Source organism: Opisthocomus hoazin, chromosome 24 (genome assembly GCF_030867145.1).
Source record: "Opisthocomus hoazin isolate bOpiHoa1 chromosome 24, bOpiHoa1.hap1, whole genome shotgun sequence".
Classification (NCBI taxonomy): Eukaryota; Metazoa; Chordata; class Aves; order Opisthocomiformes; family Opisthocomidae; genus Opisthocomus; species Opisthocomus hoazin.
In genome coordinates this window covers 7,044,622-7,068,537 of record NC_134437.1, presented here as the reverse complement: position 1 = coordinate 7,068,537, position 23,916 = coordinate 7,044,622, and the positions used below count along the sequence as shown (strand labels likewise).

The following is a 23,916-nucleotide window of genomic DNA, read 5'->3' as shown; positions in this document are numbered from 1 at the left end:
ACTGTCATCTCACTGAAGCTGCTATATTTGTAAAAATAGCTTTAAAAACTTGTGAAAGGTATTCAAGTTCATATCTCACAATGTTATTTTTAACCAGGAGCATTTCTGCAGCATATTCTTCAGAGGGGCATCAGATCTCTGCCTCTCTGAAAGCTCATCCTGTTGGATTTCACATATCAGTTATCAGACATGGACACTCCAGAATCATGTGGTATTCAAGTACGGATAGCTTTCCTTATTGTCAGAGTACCTGAGAAACTACAACGCACAATCGTTTTCCGATTCATTTGGTGATGTCCAATTTATCACTCTGAACACTTGAGCAGGTTCCAGACACCTAGTAACACATTTCATAGAAGGAAGACCTATAGAAGATTTTACATTTCACGCATGGTCTAGGCTACAGGGCTGCAGTTTCCTAACTAAGAAATTTCCCGGCCTCTATCAAATCAGGATTTGCTGCTCTCATATATCAAAATGCCAGAGAACAGAATACCTAAGCTGAAATAGGAAAACACGTTATTTGCAAAATTTTGCTAATAAAATTCTCTACAGTATTTAGAACACAAGTCTAGACTAGTTCAGAACTCCAAAAACTTTTAACTAACTTTCCAAAATGGACATTTTATTCACATTTTGTATTCAAAACAAATCAGTATTCAGACTGTCCTTTGAGTCAGCCTAAGTCACTGCATTTCTAACAAATTTAGAAAAGACATTTAAATCACTTCACAGATTCCTCCTCAGAATGCACGTACCATATAATTAGGAGCCCTTGAACCACAGCAGGGGATGCTGAAAAGACCTTCACCCAAGCAAAGCTGGAAGCTTCATGCTGTCAGCAAGTTGTTCTGAGATGACAAGGTCACCAGGTTAAGTGTAACAGGGGTTTCTGGCATTAGTTATGGGATCTGCTGACTTAGCTGTTCATACTGAAGAATTCTTCAAACCTGTTTAACGGGTTGTCAACTTTCTACTTTGCAAGCCAGTTCCATGTTCACTCCTCATGCAAATTGGTGCAGTCTCCAGCAGAAATTACAATGCCTTATGCCAAAGCTGGAGTTCATTATGAAAACACCAGTCAGTGGCTACTCACTATTCTGAAGCATCCCTGTTTATAAAAAACTATTTTGAGTTTACACAAAGCGTTAAGCATTTTGACCTTGGGTCTGTTTTGTCAGAATGTAACACAGATGTGAATACTGTAACATATCTACACATTTCTCATGCTAGCTAGCATTTTGAGTCCCTTACCTTCAACAGTAACAAGTTCACACAGTTCTATTTATTAATGAATACTCTCTCCTATTGTTTGCGAGAAAAATGCACGTTTAACAAAGCTTCGCTGTTCTCCAGACACTGGTCTCACAGGCATATACGGAGAGATCGTCATCTTTAGATTGTAATTCCTGCTGAACTGTTTCTCCAGATGAGCTGAACAGGCTCAGCTTTATTTTGCTATTCTTATCTTATTTTCCAAGTGTAGGCTACAGGTTGTCAGACAGGAATGTACTCCTTCAACCTGTTTTAGAATGCAAGTCAACAATTACTTAGGAAAAAACCTTGAATATCAAGCATCTACATTAATTCCTCTTCCTCCCCTTATTTTAAACCTTGTGAAGAATTAGGAGAATTAGAGAAGGCAGACTAAGCAACACTTTCTATTTATTATGTGTCCCACAGACTTTAATGCCATATATCCTTTTATATGGCACTCCTGTAACACAGAAGTTGACACCCAGGTTTTCTGAAGTGCAGTTTTGCATACCTGCTCCCACACACTGCTCAGCGGCACACATACACACAAACCTTTAGCACTTTGTGCCTACAGGAATATTCAAAAGGGAACTTCCAACATGCATATGCATAAGTTAACACTCAGATGGAAATCCAGAACTACACAAAGAATTCAGAGCTACATTTCTTTATGTATTCAAATTTTTGAAAATTTTAACGCACAAATGAGATAAGCAACACAGCCTCAAGCACTAGCCAAAGCACCCAGTGCCAGGAATTTCTGAGCAACTGTCCCAGCAATCACCGACAATCTTGCACTTCACAAATCCTTTAACATCTCCATGTTAAGGAGTTCCTTGTCCAAAAGAGCAGGGAGTATTTTTAATTCTCTCAAAGGACTATTACGAAGATTAATTAAGGTCTGAGCAGTGCTTTGAAGATCAAGACTCCTATGCTGTTATTTACTATTAAAGAACAACAAAGTGCATTCTTGTTGTGTATAATTCAACTTCACAGGGAAAACAGTGAAAAAGCACATGTGCTCGAGTGCATAAATCAATTCTCCCTGCCCCAACAAGCTGTGATTTGCATAACTGCATTTCTAGTCACCAAAACCCCATCAGTAAATCTATACTCCTCCCTTTGAAAGATTTTAAGGGCCTTGAGGAATATAACCAATATAGCTTCTCTTCTGATTCTTTTCCAGGATAAGCTTTTCCTATCAGATATTTCTGCCTCAGTTCAGCAATGCCTTTTATCCTATATGGAGCCCTAGGATTACTCACATGCTAACATCAGGCATATTCTAAAGGGGTGTGTCAAATCAGAAATTCAATACCTATTTGGGATGTTTCCATTCAAAAAGAGGAGAGAGACAGCATGGCATGGTGGGTAATTTGGGGGATCGGGGGGGATGGGGGAAATCAAAACTTTTTTTTGAACTCTGCCTTCTTCACAGGCTTTCCCATCAGAAAAAAGGCTAATCTACACAGCAAAGTATTTCCCAGAAGTGCCCGCTACTGAAACCTAAGTAGAAATAGCATATTGCACAGTGTATCACTACTGTTCACTCTCTTCAAACGCATACACACATACAACCTCTAAATCATTTACTACAAACGCTACCATGTTTCAATTCTATTTGTATTCTTGAAACTTGGAATCATCTGTATCTTGGCAGCATCTCCACAAAAAACACAAAAGGTGAGTAGTATTAAGAAAAATTTTTAAAACCCCACAAAATCTAGAATAACCACTCTCAAGTCCTGCTACCACAACCATGTTTTCCTGATACTATTCAAACAGCTCCAGCAGGAGATCAGGTTCTCCAGCATCCCAGCACTAGGATGTAACAGTACAAATATTTAAAGAAAACAAGACTACAAGCTGTTGGACCTAGAGGCTAGGGAGCACTGGAAACTGATGTAACCTGGACAGCTACTACCGCCCTTACGCTTTAAAGAAATTGCTAACAAAGGGTCCAGTATTTGCACGATGCTGAGCATTTCTCCAGTGTGTCAGCCAACATCACCTCTTCACAGGAAACACTTACATTTTATTGGATTACTTTTTGGCTCTATTCCCATTACCTTAGTCTGCACTCATCAGATTCTTAAAATCTGCGGCACATCCTTATTAAAAACACAGATACCAGATTGTGAACTTCTGTACTTTTTTGACTGCTTTCAGGAGAAAGTTGGGTTATATTTAGCAGCCATATGGCATCCCTCCTCCACACACATGTTTTCTAGCGATAAGAAGTGACAAATTAAGTTTTCTAAAACACTGATCTATATGTTTTCATTTCCAATTTTAATCTTAGAAGTTAACTGCAGTTTAATTCTTAAACCTGGCATTTGACAATCAGGAAATGCAAGGGGTACCTATAGCGAATGATGCAATCAAGAAAAAGTTTTTTTGTAATCTAGGTGAAAATGTGCAGAAAGATTTCTGCTACTAAGCTGTACTCTAGAGAGCTAAATTCTCCCTAAATTAATACAATATGGCTACATAACTAAATAGCCAAGGATGTATTGGCTTCCTTATGCAATTTGCAATTGCTCTGTGTATGGATGACTGAAAGTACTAGGTAAAGAATACTCCCTACAGTGAAATCTTTAAAAAAATGATGTGTTACTTGTGTATTTCAAGCTGCTGTACATCTTAACAGAGGAGCAAACAGAAAGCATAGTGACAACCAACTAGTATACCGTAAAAAACTTCGAAGACGCAAGAGCAACCACCATACAGTTTTCCCATGCTCCTGGGAGCCAGGTTTACATACTGCTCGGAAGACAGCAAGCTGCACTTCCCTATAGCACAGCATAATTTTATAGCAACTGCAGCCAAAGGTTAGAAAGAGGACAACAGTTTTAAGAAGCAAGAAAAGACATTTGAGATATGCTGTCGTTTGGGACAGCCGAAAAGGCAGACTGAACATACCACACAAAAGTCTACATAAGCTTCACTCTGCCTGCCACTCCATCACACAGCATCCCTTAGGAAAGAAAAAAAAAAAAACCACCACCAACAAAAAAAGAGGGGTGGAGCAGGGGAGGACTGAAGGCCCCTAACAATTTAACCCTCCAAGAAAGAAATGGATTGTTATCCTCTCTAGCAGCAAGAGGAATCACTGCTTGAAATACTTCGCTGTCAACTAACTCATGCCTGATTGCTGCTCCTCTCTCTGGTTTCTAGAGCTTTACCAATTGTTTCTGTGCTCTTCCGGGGCCCAGGGACCCAGAGAACCCCCCAAGCGATGCCCTCGCAGGCCAAGCTGGCTGCAGCCACCTGAACATCGCTCCCCTGCAAACTGATGCGGAGAGTGCCCTCTCCAAGGGTGCCCGAATGAAGCCAGGCAGAAGAACACCAGATGCCAGAACTCAGACTGTGCCTCCACTTTGACGGCGCTGACCTCCTGCCAGCTTTCTTATGAGTCGCAGGCTGCAGGGCAGACCTGATTCAATTCCTGAGAGACTACATGGGGCAACCCCAGCCTTTCCCTTCTCGCCGAGCAATTCCAGAGCAGCACTGAGTATTTCTTCAGTAAGAGAAAGAGGGACAGACATGAACACTACATGCGTGCCTGAGCACACTTATGAGCTGCATGTACAGGCTGGGAAATATAAATGAACAACTGTGTTTTTTCAGCTGATGTGTTACGTTCATTACTCAAAGAAAAATAATAAACATTCAGTACTGTACTTTCTCTCTCTCTGCACAAAGCAATTTAGGGAATATGTTCTTTCAGTACAGCCCATCCTATCTCTAAGCCTTGTCAGATTCATGAAGGCAAATGATATGGCACAAATCGCTGCCTGAAGCGGAACCTTCGTGCTGGACAAGCCACTGGAGACCGTGACCCTCAACGTGCCAGTCAACACATTTTGCAGAGAAGCAGCAATTTCTTCAGAACACTGATTATTGCCTCCTGTCTTCCTTGACGAGACAGCTATCCCAGAATGAAAAATAATTGTGAAATTAAAAAAACACCAGGAAGCAGGGGAAACAAATTGCATCATAGGCCAGAATTATTTGCACAGAACGTTTGAGAGACAGCGAAATGTTTAAGGATGCAATCAATCATTAAGATTTCTTCCAAAAGAAAAAGGAAGAAAAAGCACACACAATCATTTGTTTAAAGCTTGCCTCAGTGAAAAAAAGTGATAGAATAACCATTCCTGCACACTTGATTACCAAATCAGAGCTTGGTGGGAAGAACGAGTAAGAAAGTCTTCCAAGTAACTTTTTTTTTTTTCCCTTAACTGTGGTCATTGAACATTGCTGTAGAAAGACATAGGGAAAAGCAGATCTGTCTGGTCTTCTGGCAGCTTTTCCCATTCTCGAACAATTCCTCCTTCAGATGCACAGCCACAAAGGTTCAAAGGTCCCCACAGCCTTTGTTCTCAGTTCCAGAGTAGTTACAAACAAACTTTTGTTCCTGTTTCTTCAATGAAATAAGCTGCAGCAGTTACCAATGATTGAACTTTACATCTGAAGCTTGCCTTGTACATCATTCAACTGAAGGACCCTGGAATCTCACTTTTACTTCCAAGAATAAATTATCAGAACTTCTTCTGAAATAAAAAACAACTACTGCTTACTGAATGAACCTCCAACAAACACATTACGCTTCTGCATATACATAGGAGCGAGGAAGGATCGACACACTCTAGGTTTACAGACTGTATCAAAAAATTTTTTTTAGTCGAACATAATACTTACAGCTATTGCTCATTTATTTGTAAGCTTTATAATAAAATTATACACACTTTAGTAAGTGGTATCTGTCAGCAATTTTTAAAATTATATGCAAACACACACACATATACGCACTGGAAACAACAATACCCAAAGAGCAATTTTTATTGTTTATATCCCGGCCAGAGTGTAAGGGGTGAGGTGATGACGATAAGGGCAAGCTATGGTAAGCAGCTACTGAAATGCATTCACATTCCATGAAAAGCTGATACGGAAATTGTTGATAAAATTTGTAAAGATTCTATCAGACTGTATCAGCTGCTATGTAAATTTGGGGGAAAAAACAAGCAAGGTGCATTTTTCAGCAGGATAACAGGCTTTTTGAATTAAAAATAAATTAAAAAAATATGGAGATTGCCATTTCAAAAGATTGATTGCTCCTAGCAGGTGGGAGCTGGCTCTCTAGAGATGCCTCTTGTAAAACACACAAAAGATATCAAAGCTTTTTTTTTTTTTTTTAATATAAATTGTGCCTTCAAGCTAGAGCCCATAGGCTGGCTATTATGAAATCTAAGACATTCATGAATCACAACAAGGAGTAAAAGAGTAAATCCCAGCAAATACTGAAAGGCTCTTGCAACAATTTAAAATTACACTGAAATGGGTTGTCCACCTACATTCATCTTCATAATAGCCATGCTCCTGCCCCTTGAGAAGTCAGTAAGAATGTGTCCAAATTGTAACATCTGGATTTGGAAAAGTTTTTGGTTTTACAGTGTCACCAAAAAAAAAAAAAAAAAAAAAAAAAAAAAAAAAATCAAACTGCTTTCAAAACACCAGTCTTTTCTTTTCCCTCAGAGCACTCGCATGCACCTTGAGCATTCAGAGTATGGAGACCAAAAGTTCACCTCCCAACTGCCACTCAACAGTGTTACTGAAATTACAAAAACTCAAAAGTTAAATGAAACATTTTAATAGACACTTGTTTAGTTGGTGATAAATATATCTCAGATAACAAAATACACAGAGGATTAAACATGGTTTGCTTGAAGAAGCAAGAATTTTCAAACCAGTTACAGAACCTAACACCTTGCCATCGAAGTTATTTTTAGCAAAACTGATTATCTCAATCTGCCAGTAAGTGATGACAAAGCTTTTAGAATATCATCTTTCATCCTTGTATCTTAAAAGCAACTTACCACTAGTAATTAAATCTCTGTCATCCTTCTCTACAACTGGATTCTGGGGCCATGGCTGCAGGACCACTACTATGTCCGGGTACTGCTGAATTACCCACTGACAAAAGTTTGAATTACAGCATGTGATGTCACACACACAAACTTTTGCTGCAAAAAAAATTCATCTGCTTTATATCTTTATGCTTGCCGTGAGATAGAGAAGCTGCTGCAAGGCCAAATAAAAAGTAACACAGGACTGACAACTTGTTCAACTAGCACAAAGCCTGCTTAAAAGTAAACAAACACCCACAACATAAATTGGAAATATCACAATGAGTTTATTCAAGAACAGTGCTTTGCATCACATGACCCTTATGCTACAGATCCACTGCCAGGAGATCCAGAGCTGTAGCTCAGGCTGTGGCTGACCAAGCATCCCTTCATCCAACAAATAACCTCAGGGATACTTCAGCATTTAATTTGACTCTGAAATCCATAGGAAGCCAGCCTCTAAACTTCTTGTGGTCCAGGTTTAATGAATGAGCGGTGGAAATGGGAGAAACTCCACCTTCTCTGATTCTTAGAGAGTTATAAATGAATACACTAAATCAATGCTTTCCACCCGCAAACATTAAAGGCCAAGATGTGGAGGACAGGCACAAGCATTGGGTACACCAGCAAGGGAATGGGGGGCAGCAACTTCAGCTTCTTCATCAGCAAAAGCGACTGAGGTGACAAGAGGATGAAGGATTCATCGGTCAGTAGTTTATGCTGAACTACTGCTTCAACTAGCGACTTCAAGCCACATGAGCAGGACATGCTCAAAATGTTGCAACTTAGCTACAGAAACAAGACTGGAAGAAAATACACGTTCTTAAAATAATGATTTTAAAAAAATAAATTGAGATTCGGGTGTATTTTCTAAACCACCAGTTCAGACAGGAGCTTCTGAGCCATATTGTCAGCTGCTTGAAATTCATAGATGACACTATGAACTCCAGACCTACACATGCATAACTAAGAGCAAAAGAATAGCCAGTGATGAGTAACAGTTAAATGTAATAATCATCACTTGACAATACCACCTAAATATATTCAGATCATTAGTATGATGATAGTTAATATTGTGTTTAATCAAAAAGCAAGACAATAGCACAAGGAAGCATATACATGGCACATTTACCCAACTGATTACAATAAACCTGGTAGCACTGGTTTATCAGCTTAAACAATCAGCAGCTGATTAACTACGTATTTAACAACCAGGTAATAAAGTTTCTTCCCAGGGAAAAATCAGATTGGAAAAGTCAACATCAGCTTAAACACGATTAACTTCCTGTCCCACTGCTGGTAAAGCAAATCCAATTTACTAAATAGTTTAAAGGGCAGTTCTTAATTATTTCGTACACTTGCGAAGAATCTAAGGCTACACGCACACAAATATGGTAAGCTGATCTACTCATGTGCATACAGACTCCAGTATCACAAACCACCACTTAAAACACACGAAGCCTTCGTAACATGCTTAAAAACAGCCCCAGCCTAGAAACTTGTATTGCAGAAGCCCCCACGGACGTTAGCAGGAACCTTTACAGAGTGAAACCACATGCAGTTACAGCATGTATAATACACAACAAAATACTAACTAGGAGCATTTCTTTCAGACTTCTCCATTACTTCATTACTATCTATTTCTAAAACAATCTCTAGGAAACACATACACAGCAAACAAACTCTTTTGAGTAACATTTATATATTTCACCTGGTTTCAAATGGCACAGACACACCTAGGAACCTACGCACACAGACTACTCAACAATCTATATATCTAAAGTGTTTTACACAGCAGAAATTCAGGCAACACAGAAAAACAGCATGGCAGAAATACAGCAAGTCACCAGTAGTGGGATTCAAATGAGCTGCTCATAGCTGTATCAATGGAGTGACAGCTTTGCTGCCTTCCTACGCTTTTTATCCAACAAAATAATTAAAAATAGAAAATGTAAGTTTTCCAACTTTAATTGTTCAACACCAAATACAATAATTTGTTTTCAGCTACAACATGGGTAAAAAAAAAACACCACCAAAAAAACAACAAAAAACACAACCACAAAATTAATACTGAAACGAAACCGCAGCAACCAAACCAGTTCAGATTATTACATGATTCCTGATCCGCAGCTGGACCATTATATCCTCAGGTTATGGCATTCTCCAAGTTCTGGTTGGCTGGAAGACCTAATCTACACAACAATAACCCCAACAAATGGGCTTCCCTTTCGTGCCCTCGGTACGCACATCCCTTCTCTCGCATTGGCTAACAGCACACAGCCAGCCTGTTCAAAGGATTAGCATAAGAATAGAAATCACTGCGAAAATCCACATGCTCCAACTGGCCAGACTGGTCGACCTGCTTCACCCCAGATACCAAACTGACTTAGTTTTCCAAGGAAAACAGTTGTTGACTTTAAAGGCTGATAAAACACTTCACTTTATTTCTTTCACATTACGGTATTAGAGACCCTGAGGGCAGCCACCAGACGGAAACAGTGAATCTGAACAACTTTCACTGTTCTAAGCACAGACATCACATGTGCGAGAATGTGAACTTGAAGGTGAGTGCAAGTCTGGTGGAGAAGAATAGGTCTGTCAGGACCCTTCCGAGCTTGGACCAGACATGTTCATCATAAAAGCCCCTCATCAGCAAGCTCATAGGCTCTGCTGGTGCAAGATGCAAGGCTGAAACCAGATACCAGAGCTGCAGTTCAAGAGCACAGCTGCGAGAGGCAACTGGCCCCGCACCTGCATGCGCTACACCTGACAGAAGCCACCCACGCTTACAGACCCAAGAGAGCAATTAGTGCAGGTTTTTGCAAGTAAAATTCACAAATTTACCTACATCTCTTTATATCTTCTTCCCCTTTCTGCCCTTACCCTGGGATCAGCCAAAACAGTATCAAGCCAACAACTGAGAGACAATAGCTTTTGCCAGGCTCACAACCACTGGAATCAGACAGGAACTACTACATGGGTAAGAATATATTGAGAGGAAGTGCAAATGAAAATAATCCCCCGGGTCATGAAGAGGCCAACATCTTCCTCTTAGTTGTGGTGAGAAGGAGACAAAGGCCAAGGGAAGCCATTACAATGTCTCTCTCCTATACAAACTCTCCTAGCCATAATGAAATATGAAAAACATCATTTATTTTTGGAAATATGTATATTGGGTTCCTGAAAAACACATTGAACTTGTGTATAAACATATTACAGTGTTTGACGTGTTTGTTTTGAAATAGGGGAGGGCTGACTGGAATCATCCCCGTAATGTGGTCTGACACTTCATGCAAAACAACGCATTCAAACAGCAAAATGACATTTCCTTTTCAGAAGTTCACAAAAGAAACAGATGCCCAAGGGAAGATGGCTAAAGTAGCACTATTCCCCTTTTTGTTAGATTTCCTCCACTGCCTCTGGGATCTTCTCCCCAGCCAGTAAGTCACCACTGCAATCCTTCCCCCTTAAATTCAATGACATCACAGTTTCCCCCTCACTTTGCATTACAGAAACATAGACTATTAAGAACTGGGATACTGGTATTTCACAATCCATCAGCAAGTGGCACAAAACCACGGCAACATCCAGCTACAAACACGCACAAAATCTAAAAAGTAAAACAAGTCCCCGGTGATATTTCTGATGACCTGCCTCAGACGCTCTTCATTTCTTCAAAAGCTTTAGAAATATACTTTAAGCAAACAAATCCTAGGTTAAGATCACAAGCTGAAATATTGAACAATAATTTCCTTCTGGCAAAATACATAATGTACATATTTCTGTACATTATGCAAGGTATTAACATCAAATTAAGACTTTCGGTTCTATTGTTTCCCCAAATAACAGGTTTTAGAAAACACATATTGCCAGACTCTCACCCCATTTTTCCACCCTTTGTCATCTCAATCACTATATGCCCTCAAAGGAATAAAATTTTGCTTCTTCCAGATGGCGCCAACGTGTTCAAACATTATATAAAACCATCAGCTATACGTGGGTACCCACCCTGGCAGGGCACAAACGACCTCCGGTAAGTTTCATGAAAACAAATCACTCCAAGCACAGCTATTTTTTCGCTCTTGCGTCAGGAAGAACATGTAATATCTTACTTACCAGTCAAAAACTGTTCACTCAAGGCTAACCTAATTTTGCAAAACCAGAATGAAAAGACGTCTGTGCAGTTGGAAAGAAATTGCACAGCTCTAAATATGCACGTGCAGGACGTTTGTCCCTATTCTGTAGAAAAAGGTATCTATCCCATGATCAAACAGCAAACACCTGGAACAGATATTCTTTTAGGAGTCTTGGAAACTTACTCATTCTGCTCCATATCAAAGAGGAGTGTCCGGTCACTTTCGGATAATACGCTTTAGGTTTATAGCTCTTTCTTGAAATGAAATAGCATATTTTAACCTTCCGCTTTCTTGCCTTTTCACCTACTCCTCCAAACTGCATTCTTACCAACAACAGTCTCGCCCAACACAACAAACTGGACGCCCATCCCAGCGGAATCTGACCAAGCCTCTGTCCAAAGTGCTGTTTTCCACACCATCCCATGTGGAAAGTGCAGCGGTGGAACAAAAAAATAACTCGTTCCCATCACCTTCTTACAATTCAACAGCCATCAGTCCGGTCTGGAGCAGCGGTCTGCGATACCAGACAGGTTCCCAGGGCAGAAAGAGACAGGACGCGTAATTTACGAAAGGAAAACAGTCAGGTACACAGACGTAAGTTTCAAAGGTTAATTTACCTTTTTCTCAAGTGGAAGCCATTGCTCAGAGTCCAAACGTGTTAGGGATTTCCCCTTACAAGACCCTGCACTGCTATCCTGTCCTCACCTCCCTGCTGCAGCTTGGTGGGAAAGCTAAAGATCTTCCAGAGAAAACCATCTCCGCACACACACACAGAGGCATGAAAAGCCTCTCGGGCTCTCCTCCATTTCACACAGCTTCCTAGCACACAGCTGTCGCTCGCGGAGCGCCCTCGGTGACCCAAGCAGACCCACGGACGCTCACCGCACCTGAAAAGGTCTAACAAGGCATTATTAAAAAAAAAAATCACCACATTAAACACGACCGCAGAGGACAGCCCACACAATGGAGCAGGCGGCCAAGCACAAAGCCGGCCGGCAGCCGCACGCCGGCCGGGCAGCACAACGCCGGTTTCCCCCACGCCTGTGAAGCGCGGGGAACGGCACCCGCAGGCTGAAATCCCACATTTCTTTCCCGGAAAATTTATTTCTGGGCGAGAGGTGAATTTATTCACCTCAGAAACCAGCCCTGGAGGACGGCGACGGGACGCGTGCTGCTAACCATGGGCGAAAAGAGAGAAGGGAGGGGGGAAATCCCACAAAACGGACAAAAAATAAGCCACCACGAGCGAGCCACGACTTCTTTTTATTCATTTATTTTCTCCTTTCCCCTCACGGCCAGGCTGAGAGCCCCCGCGCGCGACCGGCCCCGACCGTTGGCGAGGCTGCCGCGCGCGAGCCCCCTCACCCACCCCTCGGCGCCGCCCGCGCGACATGCACGGCGCTATCACGACACGAAGCCCCCCCCCCCCCCCCCCCCCCCCCTTCCCCGCACTCACTTCGCTCCGCCGCAGCTGGGGCCGAGCCCCGGCGCTTCCCCTCCCTCCCGGCCGCCTACCAGCCGCGTCCCGCCGACATGGCCGCCGCGCAGGTGAGGAAACGGCGGGGAAACGGGTCCGGCGGAATCAGCCCTCGGCGAGGGGCACCGCGCGCGCGGCACACGCCCCCCCTCCCCTCAGAGAAAGGCTCCGCCGCCCATGCGCGCTACCGCCGCGCGCTGGCTCCGCCCCGCCGCGCGCTGGCTCCGCCCCGCCCCGCCCCGCCCCGCCGCCGGGGTAGAAAGGGTGGGCGGCAGCGGCGGGAAGGGCCTGGAGCTGCGGTGGGGGGGGTGTAGGGAGCTTGGCTGGGGCTACGCGGAGCTGGGGGGGGTGCAAGTGTGGGGGTGAGGCGAGGGTTAGCACGGAAAAGGGGGGCGGTTGTAGCTGGGCTGGTGGTAATGGTGGTGCTGGGAGGGGTGGGAGGCTCCCAGGCGCGGCTGAGGTGTGAGGTGAGGCTCGGGGGGGTTGGCGTTCGCCCTGGGGGGGCCGAGCTGGGGTGCGGGGGTGGTGGGGTGGCTGAGGGAAGGAGCTCGGCGGGCTGGCGTTGAGGCTGCTCCTGGCACTTGAGGAGATGGCGTTGGAGGGGGAGCGCTCGAAGCCTTGCCGGAGAGGTCCCGAAGTTTGTCGGTTTTTGGTTGGTTTGCTGGGGGCAGGCACGCTGGGTCTCCGAGGGGTGGGTGCCAGCCTGCACCAGCGCTCTCCCACCTCCCTTGTGTTAGAGCAAGGCCGGGAAAGGCGAGTTCCCTCCATAGCAGGGCTGGTGGGCAGGCACCTTGCACGCCCTGTTCACGATACAGAGCCTTCCTTTCTTCCTGAGGTTCAAATGTGTTCAATCTAGTCTTGAGACACCGTTGTTTTATCAGAAAAGGTTAATTCCAGCCTAAAGGTTAATTCCAGCCACAGACTCTGCTCTCCAGGTGAGGGAAGTGCCTTGCTGAAGGAAAGGACCTGCAGTGCTTCAGCAGAGGAGCTTTCTGGTAGAAACGTTACCCCTGTGTTGTGTTTCAGTACCTGGCCAAACTGCTTTATAAAGTGCCTTATTGTATCATTAGCATTTTCAGAAACACATGACTTGATTTTGCTGGCAGGAGGCAAGGTGGAAAATCCTTCCTGATAATTACGACGTTTGCTGACCGCAGAGGTTAAAAACCTGATTGCTGGTGCGTATTTATTCCTTTGGCAGTGGCATTGCAAAGCAGTTACTCTGAGAGCGTGCTCTGCCTTTGGTGTGGGCCCAGGGGCACGGTTCTGAGCAACGCGGGTTTGTGTTATGGGTCACACGTGTTGCCATCCACCTGGCAGCTCACCTGAGAGCTGTGGTATGTGCTTTGTCTTAACCCCAGGATGACAGCTCCACCTGCATTGCAAAAGCAAATACGCAATGGCCCACCTAATAGAAATGTTTTAAATGAGAGGCACAGGTGAAACTATTCCACAAGCTGGATTTGATGCTTTTTGGTTTTCGCTTCCATCTGTGGAAACACTGTGAATACAGTATGTAATTTACGTGAGGACTGCTCTGGTGATGCCAGCGATCCCGAGCATTTGGAGAAATGATACTACTGTTTGCTCGTGTATTGGGTGACTAATGAAAGCAAGCCGTAAGCATGCAGAAGTTCCAAGTTGTAAGCTTTAATTTAGAAGAATTTTTAGCTGTTGCAATGAAAATTTTCAAAGCCTGTTGTGCGTAACTGATGATAACTGTAAGTGTGCGGGGTTTGGAACAATAGCTCCGAGACGTGGGAACTGCTCCGTGGCAGCATATGCTGTGCCAGATGCCAACAGACAAAACGGGGGCTAAGAACATTGGTGGGTTTGGGGCTCTGTGTGTAAGGAGACAGCAAATTGTGACAATGTTGCAAAATGGGGAAGAGTTTAATTATGTGGGCTAATAAACAAAAGAGGATGCAGAAACTACATAAATTAAAATGATGACAAGGCAAAATCATGTGATCTGTTGTAGGTTGTAGCACACGGAAGCGCAGCTCTGATCCTGTCAAGCCTGACAAGTTACTTGGGGTGAGCCAGGACCGTACCTGCATGGCTCACTGCTGATACAACCTTGGGGCACTGGAAGCAGGTTTGTTGGCTCCATGTGTACGAGACTGCAAATGTAGTAATGTGTGAGTAGGTGATCCCTATCTGTCCATCACTGATTCCAGTGACTTTGAAATTCCTGGATGAAAGATACCCAGAGCATCCCCAAGCAGCTGAGCTTTTCCCTCTTTATTAGATGCCGTCATCTCTTTTACTGTTTTGGTTCTTCCTTATTTTGACTGGCTGTCACTATGTGATTTTTGCAAGGCTTGTTTGTTGCTCTTCCCAAGCAGAGTATTTTTCATTATGTCTAACTAAAAACAAATGGTGGGCTGCATATGGGAATGCAGCTGGAGAAAACTGGAGATCAAAGAAAGGTCTTGACTCAGTGCTGAGGATCCCTGCTGCATTTCCCCTTTAACTGCTTCCCACCAAGCTTGTGACTTGTGATTTGAAGCTCATTGCCTTTACTTTTTGTCTGAAAATCTTTGCTTTTTTTTTTTTAAATGGGGGAGAATGTTTTCCCGTCTCAAACTTTCTCTGTTTCTTGTTCGTCAGCCCTTGGTCTTGCTCATTTTCTGGAAAACTTTTTAATAACTCTTCACTGTGCCAGGAAATGCTCCAACTTGAATGAAGAGCACAGAGCCCTTGTATCCAGCTCACCCAAACAGCAAAGGACTGATCTGAATTGCTTCAGCCCTTGCCAGTTATAGGTTGCTGCTGTGTGTCCACAGGGCTTGTCTGCCCTTTTCATGTTGGATCTGAAGGTCACTCGGCCCTGATCACCTCATCAGTAAGTCAGCCAGTGCTTTCAGGGGGAAAAAAACGTACCCAAAAGATGAGAGGGAGGAATATTGCTAGGTGTCAGTTCCTCCAGATCTGATTTTTTTGTTTCAGCTTTTAAAAACTGGTGCATATTTATTTATTGTCAAGAGTCTGAATTTTTTTCTCCTGAGTGAGGATTTTCTAGAGCTGCATGGCTTGTTACATGTGTACTTTCTTCCCCCGCTGTCTTTTTTTCCCGACTCAAGGGACAAGATTAGGGAAACTGAAGAAAGGGATTTTTCCTGGTTTAGAAGGGTTGGGGATTTTGGGGTGGCTTTTTTTGTCCAGGAATGTCAATGAGAAGATGCCTCAACCTCCGCTGAGAGAAGTGGTAGGGAGCAGCTATGTTGATAGCTAGTTCAAAGTTTTGTTTTATATAGGCTGGCCTGGCTGTGCTTTGAAAAGATACTTATGTGAGATAACACTGTATCTTTCCTTCCTTGACTTTGTGTTCTGCTTCGCTTGGATATTTTTCTTGGAGTGAAATGATAAATGTTTGAGACAATCAGTTGCACTTGGAGGTTCCTTCTGAGCTTTACATGTTTGTTTTGAGAAGATGCTGATGCCATTGCCAAACACTACTAGACTCTGTTTACGAAATAAACTGGGACCACAACAAAGAATTGTGAAAGAAAGAAAAAAAAAAGGTGGGGGAAAGGAAGAGTGAGAGACAATGTATTGCTGTTCCTGAAGGCTGCTTTGCATTTCTGTAGCACCTTTCCTCCCAGTATTTCAGGGCACATCACAAGCATTAGTCATGCCTCGTGCCAGATTTGGGAGAGGAGTGAGGCAACTCCTGCCACCCTTCAGAGAGTAAATCTCCTGGATATACATAACCGAGGGAGAAAGGCGAACCCTTTCTGGGTTGTGGGAGCCAGACAGATCACTATTGTATGTTTAGAGAGCTTGATGCACAGTTTCTGTATTTGGACTGGGGCTTCTGGATAATTAATATGGGGAGAAATTATCTGATTTATCAGAATCCTCATGGAGCTAAACCAGCCAGTGTTTCACTACCAAGAAAAAAGCATGAACATAAAAATGCAGCTGGTTTCATTAACTTCAGTTTTAAGTTAATCTTGATTTCATTTGGTATAGCTTGTAACTCAGGGCAGAGATATCAAGTGTGAAATCTTGCCTCTGTTGAGGCCAGTAGGACCATTGCTATTGACAACTGAAGCCAGGCTTTTCTCCCCGAAATGTTAGTGATAAGAGCAGGAGACTTCATCCAACTTCAGGAGCAAATTTGGCATGTTTGAGAGCGCTCTGGAGGAAGCTTTACCCATCTTTACCAATATTCCTACCCATATTTTGAGAGAATAAATAGGCATTTTGCTGGTAATGGATGTATTGACTCTGGCTTTTTGCTCAGCTTGTCACTCTGCAACATGCTGTGCTCCATTTCTGAGTGTTTTGTGTTCAGACATCTCGGCTCCTGTTCCTCAAAGATTAGTGAGATTTTTTTGCTGCAGTATGTTGTGGCTAGATTTTTTTTTCTAGTATCTTTAGGTATCAGAATCCACCTGACTCATGTAGGACAAAACTGAAAACATATCTATGTTTTTAAAGCTGCTCATCCTTGGAAGAGGAAAGGGTGTGGTGTACACGACATGAGAGAGATGCCATCCTGTGACTACATGGCTGTTTGCTGTACGGCATACACCCAGGAACAGAGCCTTAGCTGTTCATCAATGATGCCATGATTTGTTGCTGTTGCATGATGTTTTCTAGTAGGAGTGATAAACAGGAAGATAGATAAATAATGTGTTTAAGTCAGGTGTGATGCTGGCATATGCGTTGTACATGGTTAGCATCAGAGGTAGGCAACTCAAAGATTTTATTGAGGGTTAAAAAGTTGGGGGGGGGGCATGAGCCCCACTATCCCCAAGATGAAACAACCCCCAGATACCAACGCATAGGTGTTACGGATCCTTTAGCTGGGCACATTTCTGTACACAGGGACAGCACTGTAAATCCAAGTGAATTCTAGACTCACAAAGATACGCATTCAGCATAACTGAGATCAGATTTTTAATGAACCATACATTTAGAATATTTAGCAAAAAGATTACCATGTTCTGAAATGATTTGGCTGAAATAGTCATTGAATACTCAAAATGCTTGCAAGCAACAGTATACATTTGCAATATTCTGTAGCCTTTACCCAAAGAATTGGACATTTTTCCACCCCTTTAAAATTATTGCTGTTCTGTCACCCCTGTGGAGAACAGTTTGCTTATATGAGGCAATGAGGAAGACTAGGAGTGTAACGGAATAAATGGATTTTTTTAAAGCCCTGAACGTCTTGGTGTTTACAAAATATTCTTAGTGTACATGCATAGTCTCTAGGACTATGCATATGTAATGTTCAAGTATGTATAAATACAGGCAGAGCAGAATGTAACTTTCTATGCCAGCCTGTCTCTTTGATGGTCAAATCTGCCCAGAGGAGCGCACAGGCTGCTGAATGGAATTCTTCCAGTTACTGGGCTTATTTCTCCTTGCGTGCAAATGTGATGCTGTGCTTGGGATGGAGTAAAATTGTTCTTCTGACTGCTTGCCCTTTAATCCCCCCTTTGTAGCCTCATGAATGTTCCTGGAGCTGTACTGCCATGAAGCATCTGTGAAATCAAGTGACTGGTCGGGTCAATCACATGGCTGTTTCTCCGAGAGAGCAAACTTCAGGCAAGCGTGTTCCAGCTGCCGTGCCCTTGGTGAGAAGGGAAGCAGGACTGTATTGCAGCTGCCTCCGTCTTCACACAGTTTCTCTCTTTAGACCACTTGTGCCTCATTTTCTTGAAGTTCAGACTTATGATTTTTTAATATAATCTGAGACAGATACCCCAGCTGTTGAATGAGCATTACACAGTCAGTTTTCCAGGTAGTTATGGGCACTGCCGTGGGCAGAGAACTGCCTCAGCTTGCTCTGGTAACGAGACCAGATATGAAGCATGTAAGCAGAGGCCCTGCAAGACTGAATAGACTTAGCACTTGCTCTGCACTTCTGTGACTTGCTACGCAAGTGCTCGAGATCCCTGTTTAGTAACTTGACACTTGGATATTTTTTCTATGGAGAAATGACCCTGGGTTGGGGGATTTGGTGTGAACTGGGACATGCTAGCATTGTACCCACCCCGTGAGGAAAGAGCTGAGAAAGAATATGAACCTCAAACATCATAGCATGCCACTGAGTGAGTAAAGATACTGGGCTGAGGGAAACCTGGCAATGTCCTGCTATCTAGCACTGTACCTTAGCTGGGAAAGAGAGAGACACTGTTGGGTGGAGATCAGACATGCAGGATGGTCCAGACCCTGCTTTGTTTTCACAGCGACTGATTTAGTGCAGTTGTCCATCATATTTAATGCAAATTATGTTGTGTAAGAATTTGTATATTTATGACTGTGTGGTCAGAGCTGCCTGTTCCTATTCATGTCTCTCCGTTGCCTGAAGTGAGTGAACATAGCAGATTGGATCAGGCCTGAGGTGTAGCTACACAAGCTGGACAAGTATCCTGTGAGAAGTGTGCAGTATCTTGTATTTTTAATGTTAAATTTTCTCCATCTCTATTAAAGAGTGGCTTAACCCCTGATACATGAGGTATAACATCCAGTTGTTGTGATAACTGTGGCAATTCCTAATATCCAAGTGTTGGGTACGGGTTGGCGTAGAGTTGGGCTGCTGTAACCCTGAGCAGGTGGAATGAAGTCTAGAAGCTCTTTAGTTGGAAAAAAGGCTAAGAAGTTGAAGGATGACTGCTAGGTGGGTGCCTGCAAACACCAAGGGAGGGAATCTGGAGGTGGGATGATGAGATGGGGAGAGCTTAGAACAAAGTGACGGGCTGTCAGGGTGCAAACTGGGATGAGATCTGAACTCTGCCTTTCTAGTCGCGCCCGCTGAATTGCAAACCTGCAAGAAGATCGAGTGAAAGGAGGGAAAGTGAGGGGCTGCACAGTGCAGGTACTAGAAACAGCCTCGGGTACCTGTTAGCAGAAGCAGAGCTGCCTTCTGGAGCTGGGATGGACATATGGCATTTCATGAAGCTTCCAGGAGAGCCTGACAGAGCTGTCAAGCATGAAAGTGTCACATGCGATGCAGATATTTGGCAGGCTGTGGCTTATGGGAAGATGTGGACGGTTTTTCCCCTCACGTGCCCTCTAGACATAGCCAAATACAAGGAAGTTGTATTTTGGGGAAGTACTACTACAGTGCAGAGCAAAGGTAAAGGCTGTGCTGTCAAGGTGGTTGAAGACCAAGCATGACAGAGCAAGACCTTGTTATTTTGCTGTGTCCCATATTAATCTTCCGTTTATTCCTTTCTTGAACTGGAGCGCTTCATGTGCACCTCCGACATGTCTGGAGTTCCCCTGCTGCACGGATGACCGTGCTGTGTTTTAGTGGTGTTAATCAGCATGGGGAAGAGCAGTGAAATTTTTGGTGAAATCTGAATCTGCCTTAGAACTCAAGGGCTGAGGCAGCTTTTTTGCTGTTCTGATGTTTGAGGGAACTGATCCCACATCTAAGGAGAGAGGGCAGTTTGTTTTTCAAGCTTTTGTTAAATTAGTTTTTTTTTTCATGTTAACAAACATACTGTGAAATTCAGGGATGGCTAATACTTTCCAACAGCTGGCTGTAAGAACTGTGACTGAACTAAGCTCTTTTATTCAGCTGTAAACTCTCCAAAAGCTCAGGGTGGTTACTGACATCAAATACACAAGCTGAGAACTGCTCTGTCTTTATAGACTTACACATAAGAGCAGAATTTTTGTTTTCCTATACCCATCTTGGAACTGGGGGAAGCCAAAGTTGATACTGGCTTCTGAGAACTCGGTTACTACCATCAGCAGCAGTTGCTGCTGTAAGGTACTGGTGCTCAGTGCTAAACAGGAATGAGTCCTGCATATTTATGCGGAGGATGAAAATATCTACAAATGTCTATAAATATAATCAGTTATTATAAGAAGAGGTATTTAAATCTTCTAGTGGTTGGGTGTCCCAGCTATATACTGATGGAAGTAAAGGAACCCTTCTCTTGCAAATGAGTTATTTGTTAATGTTTTGTCACAGGTCTTGCTGCTTCAGGTCAATTTTTCAGGGCAGGGCACTCAGTTAAGCTTAGCCATTCAGCTGATCTTTTGCAGAAGTTACTTCAAGAGTGTAAATATTTGTGGCAACTTGCCTGTGTTGTGTGCGCTTTACAAATGGCGGAAAAGGAGCCCCTGGAAGGCTTTTTATGTTTTGGAGCACATTCTTTAGTAAGAATAATTAACTAATCTAGCAGTCAACCAATGGTTATTTGCATAGTTTTAAATCAAAACTTCTTTTGTTAACCCAGGATACTGAATGGTGTTTTGTTTAAGCAAATAAATGATTCTGTAGGAATGTAACTGTAAGAGTCTTTGAGTATCACCCGCTCTGAGCCCTCACAGATTACCTGTAGCTAACTTTGAGCCATGACATAGGCTACAGAACTATAAAGCTGAAGACTTTAAAACAGCTCAAAACTCAGTACTTGCCTTCGCAGAACTTATGGTCGAAAATTGCTAAACTACTTTGGAATCATCTAAAACATCACCCTGACTTTTTCTGTGCTAAGGGTCAATTTCTAGTATTGCTGCAGTAAAAAAACCAGAAATCACAGTCATTTTTAAGGGCAGGGTGGACATCACCACATAATTCTTTTAGGCTTGTATAGACGTTATTTCACTTGAAGTACTCTATAAAAAGCTTAATCTGTAGATTAAAAGAAGGTTAAAACTGCAGAGTTCAACCTGAATGGGATAGAAGACAGCAGAGAGAGAGCAAGGTCAGGATATGAACACTGAACTTAACAGCAGTGCACTTCAGGATTGATACCTAGCTGCAGAGCTGTGCAGGTGCCGGGACTATAATACTACTACCATACTGGGACTACAATACTTCTACCATACCAGGACTATAATACTGGAAGTAAAAGGTGGTTGTTGCTGGCATGCGTGAGATGCCTGGCTATTGGCATTAGCCAGCCCAAAAATCTGTATCAGGAGAGGGAGAAATCTTCAATGGAAGACCTCCTGTGTACCAAGCCAGAATAAATGTCATGAGAGTTAGCAGAAGAGGTGGTAAGAACTGTGCACGAGAGATGTGGCAAGTTCAACAGCACATGCAAGGTAGTGTCCCAGCTTTTTGTACCTATGGGGCATAGTAATAAAGGGCTCAGTAAAGTTCTTTTGTAGAAAATGCCTGCAGGAATTGAGCTGATGCTGAGAAGCAGCAGATTAACTTGGTTGTTCCAGGCTTGCTCTGCAGCCAGCAAAGGCTACTCTGGCCCTCAGGCACTGGTCGAGAATCCCAGATAAGGGGAGGCAGCATCACAGAGAGAGCCAGATAGCTTATGGGGCTGTGGGAGCGGGGACAAACTGGAGGAAAAAAAAACACTGGAAGGAAGAGAAAGGTTGAGGGTAGCTTTAGGCAATAAGTAGGAAAGAGAAAGTGTGAGAAATAAACAGAATTTAGCGAAAAGGTTGCTTTGCTGATTGATTTAACTTACACAGGAGAGAAATTGGCCTTAGGTCAAGTCTGCAATGCTTTTATGTGATTGCTTTCTCTGTGAGCATCCTAGAATGACAGTTGGGCCAAGCATTTTGGCCTGTGGGCAAGTAAACAAGAAAGTCATAAGAAACATCCCTTACAAGGACAGTTGCCTAATATATGCTTTACATGCCAATTCAGAAGTTGAAGGTTTTACCCGCTGGGCTCCTCTGTCAGGGGGTGGATGGGAAGTGTACCTCCTTGCATCTGGAAGTTGGTTTTAAAATGCTGCATCGTCAACTGTGGCACTTTTTTGGAGCTCGCACATGGTACGGAGACTCTCAGGCTGTCCTTGGAGTGGAGCCATGTGCTGTCAGCCCCTGGAAAATACAAGTTAATTAAATAAGTAGGTCAGAAAACAGAAAGCACATCCCAATTTATTTAATAGATGAGAGTTTTGTTGCTTAATGTTACATCACTGGAGCTGCTGATCATTTTTTGAAGGTAATATAATGATAGCTTTGTTCTCAGCTCAGAGATTAAGAAGAGTCACCAGGTATTGCTACCCAAAGGGCAAGTGCAGGTTTTTCAGTAGCATTAATAGATAAAAATACCTGCCAGAGAATCAGATTACACGTGAGGATTGCTGTGATGGAAGAAGAATAGCTAATAAGGAGCAAAGTTTTCAGAGCAGAATCTATCTCTGTTCCATAGATGGGCTGGACATGAACACACATGCATCTTTACAGCAATGTGAAACCAAAAATTAAGCCAGGAGTCCTACTGGCAGTTGTTGCCCCCGAGCCTTCATTATGGCCCTATTTCTTTCCTCATCTTCCAGCGGCCAAGGAATTGGACAGGGAGCTCCTCCTGTCTGGCAGTCTGGGCTGTGTCAGCCTGTTCTGCACTTTGATTGTCCCCCCTGGGTTACCTTGCTGCTGTCTGCAGCAGCCTCACACAACACTGAGCAGTTTCGCATCTGAAATTAAAAAGATGCCTGGGTCTGGCTGAATCATTCTTCATTATCTCAGCGGGCAGCAGATTTAGGAGCTAGATTTGCAATGAACATTTATTAGATTGTATGTCTTCTGGGGATAGCTAATTTTTTTTTATCATCAGATTCCATGACTTAGCATCATAATTAGCTATTAGACAGATATACTCCAGTCAAGAGCTGGGGTTTTTTTTGTTTTTTAAGCCTGCTTATTCTAAGAGTCTTTCTTTTCTCATTTATAGGGGAGTTTTTGCACAGTTCTTCCGGCAAGTGCAGGATAGCCAGTGGGAATGAGAGCTGTAATTAATCCACTGAATGCCCAGTGCGAGCAGAATGGCTTTTGGATGAAGTAGCTCTTCAGTCTCTGGAAGGTATCTGACAAGACAGCAAACACTGTTAGAATGGTGGGCTTGGTGGTGTTGGTGCTAGGAATGGCACCCAGCAAATTCATTTCATGTAAGGTATTGAGGACAGGAGGGAGAAAATGATGTCTTTCAGCATTCCCCTGAGTTTTGAACAGTTGCATGCGCATAATTCTGCACTCTCTCATGAAGAGCTGATTCACTGGGTTTCTAGTAAAGAAAATAAAGTAAGCTTGAGTCCAGTTTCCCACCCCTTCTTGTAGGTGGGCATGTATGGGGGGCGTGTGTGTTAAAAGGGAGTCCAGCATTGAGATGTTGGCCTGAACTGTGGGAGGTCTAGATCCAGCTCTTCTGTTGCCAGGGACAAGCTGTGGGACTTTGGTCACGTGTCCT

At 43.3% G+C, this 23,916-nt stretch overlaps 1 protein-coding gene and 1 long non-coding RNA gene across 8 annotated transcripts in view; one reads left to right on the top strand and one right to left on the bottom strand.

Annotated features, from left to right (window-relative positions):
- The window catches only part of ARHGAP32 (Rho GTPase activating protein 32), a 275,382-nt gene extending 262,462 nt beyond the window's left edge, over positions 1-12,920 (bottom strand). For 5 of the 6 annotated variants that reach the window (XM_075442313.1, XM_075442318.1, XM_075442319.1 and 2 more), the window contains exon 1: positions 12,759-12,920. The gene's annotated coding sequence lies outside the window, so the exon portion shown is untranslated. The remainder of the gene's footprint in view (positions 1-12,758) is intronic. The other variant, XM_075442315.1, reaches the window with a different exon arrangement.
- A 782-nt stretch (positions 12,921-13,702) lies between these two features.
- LOC142364043 (uncharacterized) lies at positions 13,703-23,526 on the top strand. 2 transcript variants are annotated; one of them, XR_012766113.1, is made up of 5 exons: positions 13,703-13,774; positions 13,886-13,957; positions 14,761-14,877; positions 18,242-18,373; positions 23,404-23,526. It is a non-coding gene; the product is annotated as an uncharacterized LOC142364043 (long non-coding RNA). The 2 variants fall into 2 exon arrangements; XR_012766112.1 differs by lacking the exon at positions 13,703-13,774 and having other exon boundaries at positions 13,878-13,957.
- The last annotated feature ends 390 nt before the right edge of the window (positions 23,527-23,916 follow it).